The sequence below is a fragment of the Sus scrofa genome, chromosome 11 (genome assembly GCF_054392235.1).
Source record: "Sus scrofa isolate SSC_HxYL_T2T_F1_AM1 chromosome 11, Sscrofa_HxYL_maternal_Yorkshire_Landrace_v2.0, whole genome shotgun sequence".
Lineage (NCBI taxonomy): Eukaryota > Metazoa > Chordata > Mammalia > Artiodactyla > Suidae > Sus > Sus scrofa.
Genome location: NC_139393.1, coordinates 15118781 through 15137421, shown reverse-complemented (window position 1 = coordinate 15137421; position 18641 = coordinate 15118781). Strand labels below are relative to the sequence as shown.

General features: G+C 41.8%; 1 protein-coding gene and 1 long non-coding RNA gene across 2 annotated transcripts in view; both read left to right on the top strand.

The window, feature by feature from the left end:
* Nucleotides 1-18641, top strand: part of LHFPL6 (LHFPL tetraspan subfamily member 6) — a 227060-nt gene that overhangs the window by 57608 nt on the left and 150811 nt on the right. The window lies entirely within an intron of this gene.
* LOC146398546 (uncharacterized) lies at nt 13666-18443 on the top strand. The gene is made up of 2 exons (XR_014819322.1): nt 13666-15391; nt 17092-18443. It is a non-coding gene; the product is annotated as an uncharacterized LOC146398546 (long non-coding RNA).

The window sequence follows — 18641 nt, the reverse complement described above, 5'->3', positions numbered from 1 at the left end:
AGTCACATCAGTCACCCTTCCTTTCTAGTGGCTCAGAGATGTTCAGATTAACCCTTGAGTGGTCCATGTGGAGTTAGTGAATAGCATTAAATTTATGACGGCCGACACGAAGGCTTACAATAATACACCAAGAGAAACTCATTACCAAATTGGTCAGTATCCTTCCAGAAATACAACCTTATGAGAAAAAGATGTTTCTGTCGAAATTAGTTATTTTATGATCTCCTTCAGTACAAATTTGAAGTCAGAGGGAAAATGACATCACAGTATTTTTCCCTTTGGAAACCCAAAGGTTAAAAAGACAGTGCTCATTGAAGCGTGCTTATTATTTGGATGAAAATCCAGTCTGTACAAAATCAGAGTACATTGTGCTTTTCCTCAATATAGGTGCTAAGGAGATCTTTGTTGAATATTTAATTCTTAAGGGTATAGCAGCATTTTTATATCCCTTAACTTCTTTCTTCCTTTTATCTAAGCATCTGTTTCATATCTCATACCATTCTTTACATCTTTAGAGTATGGCCTGTTTGTATTTCAACTGCCCCGTCATCAGCCCTTGATTTTTATTATCTTTTTTTTGTATGTGTGCCGTCTTCCCCCTCCTCCCCTAATATGATTATTCAAACCTTTCTTTTCCGTGTTAAGATAATGTTAACTCTCCTTTGAAGTTCACTGCATGTATTGATGGAGTCTTTCTTTATCCTTAAAGCTCTACCCCATTAAACTACTCTCTGTTCCTCTTCTCTCATCGATTCTAATACCAACCTTAATTCTGGAACTTATGCTTATTTTTCATCTTTTGTGAAAGAAATGGTCCTTGTATGGATTTACTTGCTTAGAGAGTGGAGCTGCTCTGGTAGAAAATGATAAAAAGTAAATTCCATACCTAAGATTTCTCTCTTGGGATATATGTGTGTGTGTGTGTGTGTGTATAAAATCACTGCAGAATATTCTCTAGAATCCAGCCTCATTGCCAAGGTCTCTGACCAATGAAGGGTCCCGTTGCCTTATTCCGCTTATGATCTGGATCCTCATCGCTATGAATGCAGCTTAAGCCTGTGCCAACGCCTCAGTAATCATGTCACATTGTTGGTTAGTACTGAGTTTCCCTTTATAATACTGATGACAGTAAGTAACAAGAAACTGTATATTTTCTGTGTAAAGGGCACTTTACATGTATCAGTTCTAAAGTATAAGATTATATAGAGGATCAAATAAAGATTCAAAGTTGTTAAGTAAATTTTCCAAAGCCATGGATCAAGGCAGGTTTGCATTTTTTTTTCTTCTCTGCAGAGACTCCTGAACTTACATTTCCCTCACCCTACATTCTGTTGCTGCTGATTTCAGGTTTTTATACTTATCCATAGGACATTCCTATTATGTTCGTTTCAAGCCATTTTTTGAGCTGATTTTTGTCATGTTATCTGTTTTTATTCCCCTCGTATTTTTGGATCCTCCAAAGACCTTGTGAATATTCCTTCTGTGCCCTCCCAGAAGTTAGTGACAGGACGAAGAACATAGGAGAGTTGCTTGCCCACCTTCGGAAGCTTCCTTTCAGGATGACTGTCCACGTGTCACTGCATTTTGGAGGGAGCTGATTAATAATCTGTGACTTCATTTAACCACACTTTTGTTCAGCTTATGTTTCCATGTTGTCCATTAGAATTTAATGCAACTGAAATCAGCCAGATTGGGACATTACATTAGATGCTGTGCAAATGACACACAAAACAAAACAGTCTTTTGGGGTTGTGGGGTGGAGAGGGAACAGACAGATACACAGGTAACTATAAGCAAAACGAGATGAGTTTTTTTTCTCAGATATAGAAGGATGAGGGAAATTTGAAATGGAAGAAAGTGGGTCTTGTAGGCCTTGTAGAGAGAGGGCCACATCTTGAGAGCAGTACGCCAGCTGCTTCTTAAAGGGGACGCAGAAGTCTGCGTAGGATGAGAGGACACTGCCTGTACGTGTGGAGGTGGACTGGCTCGGGCTGTGTGTGTCATCAGGTAAGTTGTCTACTTTGACTTGTGAGGTATTGGGTCCATAGAGGGTGCAGTGGGCCATCATGTCGGAGGGTGTGGTCATGGACTTCTCCATGCTAAGGAGCTTGGACTTGGCCTTGGTGACACCAGTGTACAGGTTAGGGGCACAGATTCTGGAGCCAGACTGCCTAGGCTTGAATCCTATTGTGCCCCTGACTAGCCATGTAACCTTAGTAAAACCTTCTGTGCCTCGGTTTCCCTGTCTGCAAAATGATGTTAAAACATCAACCACCTCGTGAGTCTTTATTTATTTATTTATTTTAATTTATTTTTTATTTTTTATAATCAGGGTTAACTGAGTTAACATTCAGTAAGTACTCACACAATGCCTGCCAAGTGGTAAGTTCTGAAGTGCTTACTAAAGAGAAGAGAGCAATTTTGTTTGGAGAAAGAGAGTTGAATGGCCGGATGCTTATGCTGGTTGCAGGAGGGTGATGGGCTGGGGGGAGCCTGTGTGTGTGTGTGCTGGGGTCAGGTGAGTAAAAACAAGGAGAAAGCCTGTGGGATGGGCAGGAAATAATGAGGGAGGGTCTAAAAGAGAGCGTCTAGAGGACCACTGCATTCGGTATTCCATTAATTTTCCCTTCGCTGATAGGCCTGCCCCTGCTGGTTGTCAGATTTAAGTCTCAGTGCACAAGCTCTCTTTGGACTCTCTTCCACCTTCGGAGGAAATAAGTCATCAGCAAGGCAGGTCTGCAAGAGTGTTTCAGCTGCTCTGCGGTGGGCCCCACCAGACACGATATCAGTATTTGGATAGATGATGACGCCCTCTCGTGACTGCATTTTACTTCTGTAATTTGAGGAAAGCATCCAGTTCTCTGCTCTCTGTGTCGATGTGGTTAATAAATAGCAAACACGGAGTTCCCATCGTGGCGCAGTGGTTAACAAGTCCGACCAGGAACCATGAGACTGTGGCTTCGCTCCCTGGCCTCGCTCAGTGGATTAAGGATCCGGCGTTGCTGTGAGCTGTGGTGTAGGTCACAGATGCAGCTCAGATCCCATGTTGCGGTGGCTGTGGCGTAGTCCGGCAGCTGTAGCTCTGATTAGACCCATAGCCTGGGGACCTCCACATGCCGCAGGAGTGGCCCTAGAAAAACAAAAAGACCAAAAAACAAACAAAAAACAAAAAACAAAGACACATTAAAAAGCCCACACCATATCTTATCAGTGGTCTGATCGCTCTGAAAAATCCTGTGTCTCTGTCGCTGACCAAATGATGTGAACCTGATTAATCAACCAGAAGTTCTTCCGGTAGCGTAGAGGAAATGTGACTCTCATTTTTTAACGTCTAACCTCCTTTTCATCACAAGGAATGTATGTGAAACACACATCCAGCAAGTGGTATCTTAACAGTAGGACCTGGTTGTGTGTAATGGTTGGTATTTTTGGACACTATGAAGTTCTGCTTTCTAAGATCCAATTCAAGATAAAAGGATCACAGAATATAAAAAGGATCACATACATACTGTAATAAGCAGCCCCGGATAGTGAGGTTTTTAAAAATAGGGAGTCTTTACTTCCACCTTGGAGAAAGTATTCATTGAAGTTCTGAGCAAAAGTCTCTGTTTCTGTCTCTGATTTGTCTAAATGATCTTTCTATAGATCTAACCTTATTTCATTTTTTTTTTCTTAATACCCAGAGTGCTTCATGTATTACTTTATTTTTCCTCCAGAAATTGAGGTGTTAGGATTTGTAAATGTTCCAGTTTTAGTTTGTTTGTCTTTTTGCTTTTTAGGGCCACACCTGGGGCATGTGGAAGTTCCCAGGCTAGCGGTTGAATTGGTGTTGTAGCCGCTGGCCTACGACGCCTCAGCCACAGCTACGCGGGATCCAAACCTCGTCTGACACCTACACCACACAGCTCACAGCAATGCGGAATTCTTAACCCACTGAGCAAGGCCAGGGATTGAACCCGAATCCTCACAGACACTAGTCAGATTCAAAACCTGCTGAGCCACAACGGAAACTCCCAATGCTCTGTCTCTTATTGACATAGAAGGAGAAGGTAGGAGGCTTTCCTCAAGGTCACAGGGAGAGTAGGAATGAATTAGAGCTTCCATTCTCAGCCTTGATGGCATATTTCTCATCTGTCATGCTTAGTTTCATAATTTTAGCTGGTGGAAATGCTTCATAAGAAGTACCCATTGGTGTTGAATAAGTAAGGATTCTGTTCGTTGTTAAGGCCATGAAATGAAGAAATCCCCTGGTCTCATTGATCCGATATCAGTTGCAGATGGAGGGGAAGATGTAGAATGTTCGGGAATTCTTTTAATATTTAGAGTGTCTTGGGACTTGGATGCTGACCTGAGCAGTATTTTGAGGAAAAGGCCTCTGCTGGCTCCACTGAAAAACGTTTCTTATGTTCAAAAACCAAACCTAAGGCAAAAAATCAGCAACTCTTGCGAAGTGGATTTATTGTGGAATTTCTATCATTAGCAAACTCTTCCAGTATATTTGTATTTGCACCGGACTTGCGAAATGTGTGAGTTTGTGTACTTACACTTCTACAGACATGCTTGTAACTGTGGTTTTGGGGCAACTTGTAAGAAAGACTTATTTTAATGACAGTATTTGCCTTTTGGTAGAATGTTGCTACTCTTTCAACATGTGATTGTTAAAAAGTGAGTAGTTTTTATGTGCAGGTTGCTTTTTGTTAGTGCTGTGAATTTGAAGGGAATTAGAACCTGGTTATGCTGACAGTATTCAAAAAAGTCACCAACTAGCTTTGAGTACCCTTTGTCTGTCACGTGACCCTTTCTGAGTGAAAGCCTTATTTTCTTGGGTATGCCTTGGTTTGGCAAGCCTTTTGACAGGCGGGTTGAATAATGGTGACCCTGAGTTGAGAGACCCAGTTGAATCAGCTTTTGGAAGCCATGAGTTGGGAAGGCTGGGGATTTTGGATTCCCTGAGAGCTGACACAAGGGAGGACTCTGGCTTCTTCTGCTTTATTTTAAAAATTAAATTGCCTTCGGTCGTATTTTGTGGTAGCTGCTTCTACTTTTTGGTAAGAAGGAAGTGCTTCTGGGAGCCCTTGTTATATTCTGACGGATAATCCTAACTTACATTTTTGATTGCTAATAGAGTTATCTATTTTGGGTTAGCTCTTTCATTGTTAGTGTACAGAAATGCGACTGATTTCTGAATGTTCCTCTTATATCCAGCTACTTTGCTGAATTTGTTGATTATTCATGTAGTTTTTGGGTTGAGTCCTTAGGGTTTTCTGTATATAGTCTCATGTCATCTGCATACAGTGACAGTTTTACCTCTTCTCTTCCTATTTGGATGCCTTTTATTTCTTTTATTTGTCTGATTGCTGTGGCTAGGACTTCCATTACTATGTTGAATAGCAGTGGTGAGAGTGGGCATCCTTGTCTTGTTCCAGATTTTAGTGGAAAGGCTTTCGGTTTTTCTCCCTTGAGTATTATATTTGCTGTGGGTTTGTTGTAAATGGCTTTAATTATGTTAAGGTATCTTCCCTCTATACCCATTTTGATAAGAGTTTTGATCATGAATGGATGTTGTACTTTGTCAAATGCTTTTTCTGCATCTATTGAGATGCTCATGTGGTTTTTGACTTTTCTTTTGTTAATGTGGTATATGACGTTGATTGATTTGCATATGTTGAACCATCCTTGTGAACCTAGGTTGAATCCCACTTGGTCGTGGTGTATGATCTTTATTAGAGAAATGCAAATCAAAGCTACCGTGAGATACCAGTATACCTCACACCAGTCAGAATGGCCATCATTAATCAGTCTGCACATAACAAATGCCGAAGGGGGTGTGGAGAAAAGAGAACCCTCCTGCACTGTTGGTGGGAATGTAAGGTGGTACAACCACTATGGAGAACAGTATGGAGGTCCCTTAGAAAAGTATACATAGAACTACCACATGACCCAGCAATCCCACTCTTGGGCATATATCCGGACAAAACTCTACTTAAAAAAGACACATGCACCGCATGTTCATTGCAGCACTATTCACAATAGCCAAGGCATGGAATCAACCCAAATGTCCACTGATGGATGATTGATGATCAGGAAGATGTGGTATATACACAATGGAATACTACTCATCCATAAAAAAGAACAAAATAATTCCATTTGCAACAACATGGATGGAACTAGAGACTCTCATCCTGAGTGAAGTAGGTCAGAAAGAGAAAGCCAAATACCGTATGATATCACATATCTGGAATCTAATATATGTCACAAAGGAACGTTTCCACAGAAAAGAAAATCATGGACTTGGAGAATAGACTTGTGGCTGGCAAGGGGGAAGGGGAGGGAGTCGGAGGGACTGGGAGCTTGGGGTAAATAGATGCAGAATGTTGACTTAGGGATGGATTAGCAATGAGATCCTGCTGTGTAGCACTGGGAACTCTGTCTAGTCAATTATGATGGAACACATAATGTGAGAAAAAAGAATGAATACATGTATGTGTAACTGGGTCACCATTCTGTACAGTAGAAAAAATATATATATATATAAAGAAATTTATTTTTTTTTATTTTATTTTCTCCTCAACTTTTTTTTTCCATTTTTTTAAATTACTCAAATGAATTTATCACATCTGTAGTTGTATAATGATCATAACAATCTGATTTCACAGGATTTCCATCCCACAGCCCAGGCACATCCCCCCACCCCCCAAACTGTCTCCTCCGGAGACCAGAAGTTTTTCAACGTCTGTGAGTAAGCATCTGTTCTGCAAAGAAGTTCCGTCTGTCGTTTTTTCAGATTCCACATGTCAGTGAAAGCATTGGATGTTGGTGTCTCATTGTATGGCTGACTTCACTTAGCATGATAGTTTCTAGGTCCATCTATGTGGCAAAAAATGCTGGTATTTCGTTCTTTTTAATGGCTGAATAATATTCCATTGTGTATATGTACCACATCTTCTGGATCCACTCCTCTGTCGATGGACATTTAGGTTGTTTCCATGTCTTGGCTATTGTAAATAGTGCTGCAATGAACATTGGAGTACATGTGTCTTTGCGAGTCATGGTTTTCTCTGGATAGACGCCCAGGAGTGGGATTGCTGGATCAAATGGTAGTTCTATGTTTAGTTTTCTGAGGAATCTCCATACTGCTTTCCACAGTGGTTGCACCAATTTACAATCCCACCAACAGTGTACTAGTGTTCTTTTTTCTCCACACTCTCTCCAGCACTTATTCTTTGTAGACTTTTGGATGATGGCCATATATATAAAGAAATTTAAAAAAAAAGGAAAAAATAAAACTACATGCAACAAGTGAGAACTTACATAATCACAGAAATCCAGTTTGAACTCCACATCCTGTTTTCTCTTAATAGCTTCTTGTGCAGACAAATCGACTGTATTCCTACCTCTGCTGTGCTCTTAGCATGTGTAGACATAGTTTTTGGATTATGTAAAAATTGGCTAGTTTGGATAAGATGAAGCAAGATTATTAGAAGTTATCCCCATTTTAAAAATATTTACGTGTGTTGACATGGTTTCTCATATACTTGCATCAGATTTTCCAAGGAGCTACTACAAAAACGCAACAACCGTGCAAATATTTTTTATTATGGTCTCCCTTCCCAGTTATTAGTGCTTTTTATTTAAGAAATTCCCTTCCGTTTGTGTCTCTTCCTTCTTTTCCTCTTATCACTCACGCGTCAGTGTGGCTGGAAGGGAATGCTGATGTTACTGAATGAAGTCACATCATGGAAGACTTTGAACTTGAGCACTTGCAAGTGTTTAAACTTCATTCTGAAAGTAGCAGGGAGAGGTAGCAATAAAGTAGGCAGGTGATGGATTGGATTTTCCCTTTAGAAAGATCTACCTGTGCTGAATGAATTAGAGGAAGGGAGGGTGCCGTGGAGATGGGGAGCCTGCCCAATAGCTTATCTCATCTGTCTCAGTGAGAGACTGAGATACGGGACTACTTGAGGCCGGGCCAGAAGGAGTGGAGAAAGCGGGGAATGTGGGTCCTCCAGTCTGGACCATTGTGCGTGTGAGAGGAGGCACGTGAACTCCTCCAGGACAATGGGCATCAGCTGGAACTGCCGGGACAAACAGGGACATAGAGCAGTAGTAGCTGTAGAGACAAGGTGTAAAGATTTTGGAAAGTTCAGGAAAACTGGATAGAAATTTGGATCTGGAAAATGGGCTGGAAACAAGTGTTTTGCGATCTCCAGTATAGATTGTAGTAATAAAGGTTGATGCCTGGGTTACTGGAGGTTATTTCAGATTTTGAATAAAGAAAAGGGAGCCAAGGACCCTGTCTCTATTTGTAAAATCAAAGCAAAAAAGCATTTTTGCTATCCAATCCTCTTAAAAATCTTGAATGCTTGGATCACGAGCAAATAGGGGTCTTTTTTGTCTCTCCTCCCCCAATACCATAAATGTTCACTGGCTTAACAAGTGGTATCCTCTTTATCCTCTTTGTGCTTCATTATCTTCTTCCCTTTTCAATCAGCAAAGTGCATTTTAAATAGTCGTGGGTACTCAGGAATTAATTATATAATTTAGAAGTGTAAAAGTTCTCATTACCCCCCTACAGTCTGCAGTATTTTTCTTTGGAATCCCTAGAGCTCTCGGCAAGCTTTGCCCTTTAACACCATGGTAGAGTTTCTTTAAAGCAATTTCTAGGAAAAGGTACTATTTTTGGATCACACAGGGAGATCAGAATGTTTTTTTTTTTCTTAAACCTCTTTCTCTCCTTAAAACAACATAGCACACTGTTTTTCCAACGTGAAAGATTTAAATTGCCGCATGTAATGTGCTTTACTTTAGGAGAGATCTGCACATGCTACTTGAAGGGACTCGGTGTGATAGGCTGGACAGTTGAAGTGCTGCAACTCCCTCCTGGGTTGGCACTTCTGATGTTTGCTGTGTGTTTTGACTATTGTCTTGGGGATTGTAAATTATTCCAGAAGGTTCATCCAAGTAAATCAAATTCAGCATCTAATTTTCATCAAGGCTCTGGTTTTATTCAATTTTACTGTTCCACTAATTGAGGCTTACAGAGGTCAAGTACCTTGGCCAAGGTCATCTAGCATGTCAATGTCTTAGCTCAGATGGGTTTTCTTTCGGTCTCGGTTGATTCCTGCATTATACATACATTCATCAGTCTGTTCCCTGACATCCTGGTTGGTCTCCTTATGAACTGGCTGTGTTTAAGGGCCTTCAACATCAGTGGGACCTGATGGGAAGTCTGTGTGCTCATGGGTTATCTTTTATCTGCAAATGAGTAATGTATGGCGATCAATTATGGTAATGTCCTGCATGACTGATGCAGCCTTTTCTGGATATGTTACCCACTGCCAAAACATCAGGCTGGGGGCCACTCTGGTTCACCCTAGGATGCTTGTGTGGGGCGGGATGAGAAGCCACGTGCTGTCTGGTATTTGAAGCTGGCATGGCAGAGGCAAGATGGCCTGGAAATAGATGACTTCATTTCGGGGGCACGAAGCCTTCACCAGGAGAGAAATGCTTTGCATTCATTTCCTAGAGGCTACTTCAAGTGTGGCATAGCTGTTAGATTCTTGCGGCTGCTGCTGAAGGGCTTTGTCTGCCCTGATACTAAATGTGAAGCTTGCAGGAATCCAGCTAGGAGTCTATTCCAGAAGGATTAGACAATAGGAACCTGTAATTAGCCTCTGCAGTCTTGTGCCTTCTGGGATATGCAGAATGCAAAATACTTTGAAAAAAATTTAGTTAAAACCTATTAAGTGAGTAGCATGAGTAAAGAGACAGGGCATACTGTCATTACATACAACTTTTGAGATTTGAATTCATCTTAAACGATATTCAAGCTCCAGGTTTTTTTCTACCCAGACTGATTTTTTTTTTTTAAATGAAAGCAGACATTTTTGATTATTGGTTTCCACTCTCAGTTAATAATGCTCTTTATTTAAGCAATTTCTCCAGTTTGTGTGTCTTCCCACCTTCCCTCATCAGCACGCACACGTCAGGGTGGCTGGGGAGGCAGTGTTGATGCTAATATCGGGGTAATCAGTGAGCCAGTTAATCAGCCACCTCAGCACAGACAGTTCCAAAGCTGCCTTGCTGTCGGGCAGAGATAAATTAGAAAGGGAGAAAGATGATTTAAAGCAGGGCCTTAAAATGATTATCAAACAAAGGCAAGCATTTAAGAAGCTGTTAAGCCCCAGAGAAATTCCCAGGAAGAATGGGACGACAGCCTTTATCTTGCAATAAGGGCAAATGGTGAAAATAAAGTGTCAGCCCAGGCACATTTTATGGCAATTCCAGTGACTAAAGGCCAATTTGGCACAGCATGTGTTTGGATCATATGCTGTAAAACGCGTGACCTTGTTTCCTGCTGCTGATTTATAGCTTTTGTGCACTTCAAGCTTTATTTTGCTTTCTGAAAAAGAAAAAAAAAATCTTCCACCCTTGATGGGCATGTGGGCAAAGCCTGGAGCGGGTGTAGTCAGTGTGAAACGAGTCACTTCTGGAAGGCAGTGGGGCTCGTTCATGGCTTGGCTGGCTTCAGAAGTGGAGCTGACAGGCAGGGACAGGATTTTGTCAGAAAAATCATCAGGTGTAAAACAGAATAAGATTCTTTGCAGGCGAAGTGGGCAAAGCCGTTAGGAGTGCGACCACTCCATTTCAACGGGATTCGGGTCTCATCAGGATCAAGCGAATGCAGTTCAACAGCAGTGGCTCAGAAACCTCTCAAAGGAATGCCTGGGACAGATTTGCTGGTTATTGATTGATGTGGTCTATTCCTGCAGATGCCCAGAACACTCACATGTTCCTCATACTCGTTCTTGGAGCTTGTTTCTAACATTTGGCATCATTATACGGGGAATAAAAGTCCCTCTCCTGCACTATTTTTCTTTTGGTTTTTGGCTGGCTGGAATTAAAGTTTTTATATCAATCCGTGGTGTCCTGGGTTGACTTCTTCAGCTCTGGGGCGGTTACATTCTTTCCTTTCCATGTAAGTGCAGAAATGCACTTTACACTTGAGTCCATGCTTTGGGGCTGGTTTGGGGGCTCTGCTGAGTTAAGGAGGGGCGTGTCGCTCCCCTCCCCTCATCTGTTGGTGCTCACTTAACCTTGGCTGAATAATAATGGAATGGATCAGGCCGGTTTGGTGGCTCACATTTCTTGGCTAAATTTTATTTTCAAATAGCACGGTGTTCCTGCTTAGATTATCGTGATCTTCGTTTGAAAATAGATCACCACGATAACCAGCTTTTCAGAAAATGTGGTGCCCAGGGACCAGTGTTCATGCCAAACCACTTTTTCTTTGTGGGCTGCAGTGAGTAGACTGATCAGACTTCATGAGAAGGGACTGGTCATTGCCCTCCTGAGCCGCTGGTGCAGAGAGAAAATGAGAGGTTTTCGTTCTGTGCTTTCGGAAGAGACCTTTGCACTTAGAGCTTTGTCTCTTGTGGCTCCAGCCTTTCTCTCATCCATTATTTTAGTTCATTCATAACCAGGGAAATCAGAGGGAGTGGCAAAATGCTGGAGCTTTTTGGGACTTTAGAAGTCCTCTTTCCAATTATTCAGTCCCTAGATGACCCCAGTTACTCTATTATTTTTTTGAACAGGAAGAAAAAATGTTATTTTGTTGTTTTACACTTTGTCTTAAAGTCTCTTTTGACTACTCCAGCTTTCTTGTCATTTCTGTTTGCATGAAATATTTTTTTCCATCCCTTCATTTTAAGTCTCTGTGTGTCTTTAATTCCAAAGTGCGTCTCTTGTAGGCAGTGGAAGGATGGGTCTTGTTTTTTTATCCAGTCAGCCACCTTATGTCTTTTGATTGGAGCATTTAGTCCTTTGACACCTTGACTTTTTTTTTTTTTTTTAGGGCTGCACCTGCGGCATACGGAGGTTCCCAGACTAGGGCTCAAATCGGAGCTACAGCTGCCAGCCTACACCACAGCCACAGCAGCACCAGATCCAAGCAGTGTCTGCGACCTACACCACAGCTCACAGCAACACTGGATCCTTAACCCACTGACCAAGGCCGGGGATCCAACCCACAACCTCATGGTTCCTAGTCGGATTGTTTCCGCTGTGCCACAGTGGGAACTCCCTGACGTTTTTCTTTAATTGGAGTATATTTGTTTCACCAAGCTGTGCTAGTCTCAGGAATGAACCCATTTATTTAATTCAGCCAGTTTAAATACTCAGTGCCTAACGCTGGACTGGAATGTGAGTCTTCTGCCCTTCAGTCTAAAACACTCTTCGTTCATCACTCAGATTCCCAATGAGATGAGTGGAATAGCCGAGAGTAGAGATTACAAAGATGGATTGTTGGATTTCAAGAATCAGGTTGGAAAGAGTAGGCTCAGGATGGACTCATCACTTTTCTCCACTGGTTCTCAGAGTTGGAAAGAGGGCACCATTTCTTGAATACTTCGTAGAGCTATCTGTCTCCATAAAGCCTTTTCAGTTTTGCTTGGAGAAATCTGACCTCTTGCATTCATAATTAGTCAGGAGACTTGTACCTGTTCCTGGACAAGCCATGGATTTTTCACTGGCCTCAGGTCCCTCATGTATAAAACCAGAGTACTAGGCCTCTTCACCACAGGTAAGGGATGATATGCATCATCCTCTCTGTCCTAAGTATCTTGTGTAGGAGGCCGGATCATTCTGGAGTTGATCTAAACTAGTGGTTGTTAAAGTGTGGTCTCCCCACCAGCACTAGTACCAATATCACCTGGAAACTTGTTAGAAATGCAAGTTCTTGGGCTCCGTCTCTGAACTACGCTGGATTACACATTCTGGGGTAGAGGCTCGTGATCTGTGTTTTGATGAGTCTTCCAGGTGACTCTGAGGCACACCAAAACTTGAGACCCAGAGATCTAAATGATTCTTTCTTGCCTTCTTTTAGCATAGACTATCGTCATGGGCCTGAGTAAGTTAAAAGGAAACATTTATATGAGAATAAACTAATATTCATAGATGGCTAATTATCACTTAAACTTGACGAAGGAGGAATAAATATTCTGTAGTTCTGTGCCTTTTATTAGCTACATCGTGGGGGAGAGCATGAGCGTCTGTATCCAGCTATAAGCTCTGCAAGGATGGGGTCACACCTCATCTCTCTTATTTTCCCAGCATCTATCAGATTTTTGGGACACACGTAGAACTTAGTATTTCTTGAAGAATGAATGAAAAGAATGGCTGTGGATAGACCTAGAGATTACTATACAAAGTGAAGTAAGTCAGAGAAAGACAAATATCATATGATATCACTTATACGTGGACTGTGAAAACATAATACAAATGAACTTACTTACAAAACAAAAACAGACTCACAGACTTAGAAAGGAGACTTATGGGGAGTTCCTGTTGTGGCTCAGTGGGTTATGAACCTGACTAGTATCCATGAGGATGCGGGTTTGATCCCTGGCCTCACTCAGTGGGTTAAGGATTCAGGGTTGCAGTGAGCTGTGGTGTAGGTTGCAGGTATGGCTCAGCTCCCATGTTGCTATGACTGTGGTGTAGGCCTGCGGCTCCAATTCATCCCCTAGCCTAGGAACTTCCACATGTGGCAGGTGCAGCCCTAAAAGAGCAAAAAAGAAAAGAAAAGAAACTCTGGTTACCAAAGGGGAAAGATGGGGAAAGGATAAGTTAGGAGTTTGGGATTAACAGATACACATAACTGTATAAGCAACAGGATCTTACTGTATAGCTCAGGGAACTATATTCAGTATCTTTTAATAACCTATAATGGAAAATAATCTGAAAGATAATACACACATATATATTTATAGTTACATACATATGTATAACTGAATCACTTTGCTATACACCAGAAACTAACGCAACATTATAAATTGAATATACTTCTACTAAAAAAAAAAAAAAAAAAAAAAAAGTTCTTTGTCATTGTAGCATGCGGAAGAAGCATAAAATCTGAGTTCAGAGTCTAGGTTTGATCCTCCAGCTGGGTAGACTTTGTTGAGATGATTACTCTCTTTGGCTTGAGAGTCCTCATATGTTTTCTCCCCACTGTCAATTTTTTTATGATTGCTCTACTCTTACTAGGCAGAAATGGAATATATTCTACTAGAAGTTGTTGAGGCCAGGGACTGAAGTGCATATATTACTTATTCCACAAATAAACACAGTACAGTAGAAATCACATAATATACACTCAATAAATATTTCCTAAGTATAGGTGGAAAAGGGATCATATGCATGTTTTAATCATAAAGGCAGGGCTCATGAAGGCCTGGGTATGCTTCCTGGCTTAGAAGCTATATGAACTTGGACAATGACATTTATTCTCTCTGAAACTCAGTTTCCTACCTGTAAAGTGGAAACAATACTTTCTAGAATTATTGTGAAGAATATATACACTAATATGAAAGCTTCTGATGCAGTGCCTGGCACATAGTAAGCTCTCAACAAAGTACAGTTTACTTTTTTTATTTTCACATTACCCCCATGAACTAGTTTTCTAAGTATCTTAATGAAAGTATGTACTTACTACGTCGCTCTCAGAATTTTCTATCTATATAATTTTAGTTGATAAGACTTTTAAAGATTGTTTTGACAGGTTCAAATAAAGAAGGCCAAAGATGTAGAATAGAAATATAACCCAGAAGCAAAACTGGAAAAGATGCTACCAATTTAGCAGTAGAAGAAATGAGGGCTGAGGAAACTTTACCTTGATGATTGGAATAAAAGAATTACTTTAGGGCAGAATTCCATGAATGCCTAAGAAGAGTCATTTCCTTTTACTTCCTACTGGAAGTTATTGGATTTGATCTAAAAGGATTGAATGTAACCCAAGACATACTTTCACAACCAATATTTCCAGTTAGTAATTGTTAAGCTTATTCACTATTATTGAAAAAAATGCCATTGGAGCTTCCCAAGGAAGAGACATGGGAGCCAGGGGAGAGCAAAGCCAGCAAGTGGGGAAGGATATTTCTTCTCTAATAATACCCAGCACATCTTGTCCATACATCTTGGTAAGTGTGGCCTCTCTGGTGGCCAGTAGCAGAGAAATGAAAGGCAGAACAACATCTGGTATAACTGGGTGGGCCTTTCACACCCTTGCCTACCATCCAAAACTTTCCAAAGGCAAGGGGTGGGCCTTAGAACAAAAGTGGCAGGAAGCAAGCATGGATGCCTAGGTTGTCTTCTTCTAGATTCCAGATATCCCCAGCTCAGTCAGACTGTTCTTACACTTTTTAGATTTGAAGAGCAATCTGAAGATGTGAATGTTTTCCAGAACAACTTCAGAGTAAAGTTAAAAAAGTGGAAAGGGAGTTCCCATGGTGGCTCAGCGGAAACGAATCTGACTAGTATCCGTGAAGACGCAGGTTCGATTTCTGGCCTTGCTCAGTGAGTTAAGGATCCGGTGCTGCCGTGAGCCGTGGTGTAGGTCTCAGACACAGCTCGGAGCTGGTGTTGCTGTGGCTGTGGTGGAGGCTGGCAGCTACAGCTCCAATTCAACCCCTAGCCTGGGAACCTCCATATGCTGCAGTTTTGGCCCTAAAAAGACTAAAGACATAAATAAATAGGAAAGGTTTGGCACAACCATTTTGTAACTGAAGACAGAGAGAGAAACTTGATTTGATTTCTCATACATCTTACATACTATGAAAGGGAGGAATGAAAGGTATTAGTTGGCTTTCAATCAAGGACACAGATGCCCCACAGACAGAGTTCCGGCATTAGGGGGAGATAAGAGACCTTGTGAAGACGGAGCGTTCCTTAAGCCTGAAGGAGAAGGCAGGCAGTGGGAAGCTGTTGAGGTCCTAGATAAGTATTTCAAACTCGACAGGATTGTCACACTTATTAAGTCTTCAAATTAAAGAGTATTCTGACCACGCATCCCACTTTAGGACCAGAAATCACTAGGTGTTCATAGGTCGTCTCAGGGAAAGTCTTGGGAACCACTTGGCTGGAGAAGCGAACTTTTCAGAGGACCACAGGCACTGGCTGCGTTGGGTAAGAAATCTCACAGGTAGGTGCTCCAGAAAGTGCTGGAAAACTCTGAGGGGACGATGGGGAGTTCACACGAGGGCACATGTAGGAAGAGAGCCTGTGTCATTGCTATTATCAAGAAGCATTTCTCAGGGACAGCTCCGCACCTGTTTTTGCTTCATAAAGCAGATATCTAACAGCAGGCAAAAATCTTACCAGAAAGCCCCAGAAGGCAGATGGCAAATACTTTTCCAGTATAACTCATGATCCAGAGAAAACTGGACTTTAAGTTGGTGATCGATTCCAAAACATTACTAAAATTCAGAGGGGAAAAAAAAGGATTTTCATTATCTTCCTGGCCTTTGCCTGTCTTTAAATACCATGGGTTTTTCACAGAAAGAAAACAGTGTGGCTTGAAGTTATTCATTTTCATAAAGCAACATTTCTGTAATTATTCGTAAAGTCAAGTGATTGGCCTAGAAAGTTCACTTCCCCCCCCCCCCGTATTTACGTGGAACCCTTTGTTTTGCTCCTCCATGTATTTGTCAGGGATGCTGATTAAATTTTCTTTTCTTTTTCTTTCTTTCTTTCTTTTTTTTTTCTGAACCAGTTTTAATCAATTGATAGAGGTGAGGAGCAAAGAAGCCATAATTTACTGATGTCTGTGAAAAATTATTGAATGCCTGTAGCAGGAAGTATATTAAGATATTTTGCAACTCATTCTCATTTGTAAATTTTTCATCAAGAAAAACTTCGTTATAACACTGTATTATTTTAAGAAAAAAAACAGATTTGGCAAAATGTTAAGATCTGGGTAAATCAGGACTTGGATATGGAAATGTTCATTGTATTTATATATGACTTTCTGTGTATTTGAAATACTTCAGGAGAAAATATTTAAAAATTAATAATAATGAAGGATACCAGTTCCAGCAGTTTGATTTCAGATTTAAACTGTATTTTCCAAATTGCAGTTTTTCTCTTTGACTATTTGTTCTTGGTTTTGTTTTACTTAACTTTTCCAACCAGGAAGCAAAGCTATCCCTTTCTGTAAAGAATACATGCAACTACTAATTCCTAAGACTCCTAACTTGATGCTTTTTTTTTTTTTTTGTCTTTTTGCTATTTCTTGGGCCACTCCCGCGGCATGTGGAGGTTCCCAGGTTAGGGGTCCAATCGGAGCTGCAGCCACCAGCCTATGCCAGAGCCACAGCAACGCGGGATCCGAGCCGCGTCTGCAACCTACACCACAGCTCATGGCAACGCCGGATCGTTAACCCACTGAGCAAGGGCAGGGACTGAACCCGCAACTTCCTGGTTCCTAGTCGGATTCGTTAACCACTGCGCCACGACGGGAACTCCGATGCTTTCTTTTTTATTCTGTCTCCCTGTCCCTTTTTTTTTTTCCTGGAAAGATGCATGCTGATCTCTTGATTAACATAGGGTTTGGTGAAGAATTTAAGTTACAGACGTAATGATTTCAGAGCTATGTAAAAAATCCAGTTTCCCAGGTACCCATCTCTCCTACCTTCCAAGGCTGAAAGTAAAATCCTGGGGCATTTCCCTCTCTGTGGGGGGAACGTCTGGAGTCCTCTGGGCTGAAGGGGGTGTGGAAGTGGGTGTGGGGAGGAGAGAAGAGGCAGGGATGCCCCTCTTTCGCTGTGAGGTGGACAATGCGTGACCCTCGTTAGGCCTCTCATGGCAGGGAGTCATACTGCAGCTGCCCTCCTGTTTGGGGTCTGCAGGTCCCGTGTGCCGTGCTCCAGCGTGGTGTGGGCCACTCAGCTCTGCTGGAGGACGCCCGGTGTCTGCGGGCCACCCCCAGGAAGGAGGAGCTGAAGCAGAAACGGGCAATAAATTCTTAATGCATCACACAGATTATGCATCGTGTCATTTTTAAACAAAAGGCCGACCGTGCCTTTCCCCTGTAAGCTGGAATACATGTCTGCTTACCAAAAGGTGCCCTACTACTGCCTGGATAACACAAAAGCGCTTCTAAACATAAAAATGTTTACACAGAAATTGTTTAGAAACATGCATATGCTCTTCCGAAACCCTGCAGTCTCTTTTTTTCATTAAACATCTACTCCTTGGGTAACCCAGCCGGGGGAGTAAAATGCAAAGCACTAAGCCATTTAAAATCGGAAGCCAACTTTAATAAGGGAATGTCATGTTTCATTTAAAAGTGTCTCTTCACTTCCTTTTCTTCTGCTGTCAAGTGAAAGAAAAGCCCACTCTCTAATTACACGGCTGCCTCAGCTTCAGAGTCTCCGTGAGATGGCCCATTTTTGCACACCTTTCCCTCTCTCTCTCTCCCTCTCTCTGTCTCTCCTAGTCCTTAGCCCTCCTTCCTTCTCCGCCAACACACCCTCCCCCACCCAGCCCTCCTCCTTCCGCTTCTTAAGGAGCCGACAGGATGATGGAGCTCTGTTGATGAAGCCACTGAACGGTGGTGGCCCTGATTAATTTAGGGGTGACAAGCGAAAAATAAAATAAAATAAAATAAATGAGGAGTGTGAAACGTTTCTTACTCTGGATCATCGTCCTAGCCTGACTGGGTAGAAAATTAGGTGATTTTGGTGTCCCCTGCTCAGCAGAGTATGAAATCAGATGGAACTTAACTCTGACAAATGTTGACTCGCTTGTATTTGTGTTCCTTCTGCTCGTCTCATGCCCCTGAAGTCCTTTCTCACAGTCGTTCACTG